This window comes from Myotis brandtii, unplaced genomic scaffold, assembly GCF_000412655.1.
Source record: "Myotis brandtii unplaced genomic scaffold, ASM41265v1 scaffold1069, whole genome shotgun sequence".
Lineage (NCBI taxonomy): Eukaryota > Metazoa > Chordata > Mammalia > Chiroptera > Vespertilionidae > Myotis > Myotis brandtii.
Window position 1 is genome coordinate 1 of NW_005353627.1, and position 2,644 is coordinate 2,644.

Here is a 2,644-nt window from a genome sequence, read left to right on the forward strand (position 1 = left end):
TTTTCATATATCTGTTGGCTATCTGTATGTCTTCTTGAGAAAAGTGTCTGTTCAGGTCCTCAGCCAATTTTTTCATTAAACTGTTTGTTGTTGTTGTTCAGTTGTATGAGTTCTTATATACTTTGGATATTAGCCCCTTTATCAGAGGTATTATTTGCAAATATCTTCTCCCATTAGACTAGTTTCTTTTTTATTTTCATGTCCTAAATTTGCCTTTCAATTTTTTGGATAATTTCATTTATAGACACTTTGATAATTTTAAATGAATTTTATTTTTTTAAGTTTATGCCACTGATTATAATGCCACACGTCTCCACTTGAGAGCATTTAAACATGCACCCATGCCCTCACACGTGCTTTCTATTTCATTAAAATGGTAGTGTGCTTCTGTTCTCCCCCAGTATCAATGCAGTCTATATGTATCTTCCTCTTCTTGGAAGATTCTCCTTGGCATGAAGTCTCTGAAAGAGGAAGCCATAAGGATCTTCATTAATTAGAAGCGCTGCTTGGCAGTAAAAAATAAAGGTAACAAACCAGTTAAGTTTATGATGAGGACTGCCAAAGCTTAAGAGAAATACTAATAATGATCACCATGTGAGACAGATTTATTGTGATGTTAAGAACAGAAATTCCCTTTTGTCACATGTCCACTTTCTGTCACAGAAACTACACTAGAAAAATTATGTACATCATCTCATTTCATTACTCACCCATCTTCCATTGCAGGGAATATTTACTACTCCCCTGGTGTAAGTGAGATATATGCAGGTAAGAGGGATTGAATAATTTGTCAAAGTCACACATATGTAACATGGTAGACTAAATTCTACTCCAGGAAATCTGACTCAAGATCCAACTTTCTAAATCACAGATCTCTACTGTATTTAGAAAGAGTTACATATCAAAAACAATTGTAATGAAAGATTCAATTAAAATGATAACAATTACTGTATTTAGTGAGAAGTTACAAAAATTAAAGACATTTTTGAACCACACAAAGTGGTAAGAGTAGTAACCAAATTTTTAGAAAGAAATGCAATAAGGCACATGGAGAGTTAACTGTGACTTCAATATAAATCATCAGGTCACACAGAATTAAGGATTTTTGAGTAGAAAATACATGTTTTAATTCCTATTATGAAATGAAAGAAACATGGAGATTATCAAAGAAAAGGCCTTAAATATCTTTATATATTTGAAAGTTTCATATAAAAGAAGAAATTGGTTAATGTCCATAAATTCAGATAAGTGAATTAGAACCAGTCTGTAGAGCATGAAAAGAGAGAGAAAGTATCTGTTATCTTAATGAGAGTCTGAATAATTACTACAATTTAAAATAAAATTGGGTTTCCACTTAAATGAGTGAATCATTGTCATTGGAATGACTAGTAGATCATGAAAGATGTCCACACAAAGGTGGAATCATAAGTTGATGACTCCCTTAGATGCCTTTGGCTGTTTACTGAATGTTGCCTTTGCCTCCTTCTTCATAAGAATAACCAGCTGCATGGAAGCAGAAAACCACACAGAAGTGTCACAATTCCTGCTCCTGGGTCTCTCAGATGATCCTAAACTGCAGCCCCTCCTCTGTGGGGTATTCCTGTCCATGTACCTGTTCACTGTGCTTGGAAACCTGCTCATCATTGTGGCCATCAGCTCTGACTCCCACCTCCACACACCCATGTATTTCTTTCTCTCCAACTTGTCCTTGGTAGACATCTGTTTCACCTCCACCACCATCCCAAAGATGCTGTGGAACATCCAGACACAGAGCAAAGTCATCACCTATGAAGGCTGCATCAGACAGATGTATTTTTATATGCTCTTTGCAGTGTTGGACAGCTTTATCCTGACCGTGATGGCCTATGACCGGTTTGTGGCCATCTGCCACCCCCTACACTACATGGTCATCATGAATGAGGCAGATGACATTCTGTATGGGCACAAAAATTCCACATTTTTTTTGTGAACTGGCTCAGATCCTCAAGGTGGCCTGCTCTGATACCGTCATCAATAACATTTTCATGTATGTAGCTACTGTCCTATTGGTTGTGTTTCCTTTTACTGGAATTATTTTTTCTTATTCAAAGATCATCTCCTCTGTAATGAGAATATCCTCTGCAGGAGGGAAATATAAAGCATTTTCCACCTGTGGGTCTCACCTGGCCGTGGTCTCATTGTTCTATGGGACAGGCCTGGGGGTCTACCTCAGTTCTGCTCTGACCCATTCTTCCCTACACAACTCAGTTGCCTCAGTCATGTACACTGTGGTCACCCCCATGCTGAACCCCTTCATCTACAGCCTGAGGAACAAGGATGTGAAAGGGGCCCTGAAAAGGCTCCTCAACCTAGCAGTATCGTGTCTGTGATAGATCTCTGGCCTCAGAAATAAGTGTACATTGTGTGCCCAATGGTAAATGTTGCAAATTTACTGGTAAATATCTGGTTCTTTTTCACACCTCAAAGACAGACTTTATTTCTTCTATTTCCAAACATGTGTGATTTCACTTTTGTTTTTGTATTTGTTTTTCTCAGCAACTCCCTCAGAAATTCCTTTCTGACTTTTCTATATGGTTTCCACAATGTTCCATGTTTGCTCAGCATTCCTGCAGCTATTCTTAAGATTTCTAACTTTAACCTAAAG

General features: G+C 37.6%; 1 pseudogene; it reads left to right on the forward strand.

Moving 5' to 3' along the window:
- Positions 1 to 1,507: 1,507 nt before the first annotated feature.
- On the forward strand, positions 1,508 to 2,369 carry LOC106726444 (annotated as a pseudogene).
- The last annotated feature ends 275 nt before the right edge of the window (positions 2,370 to 2,644 follow it).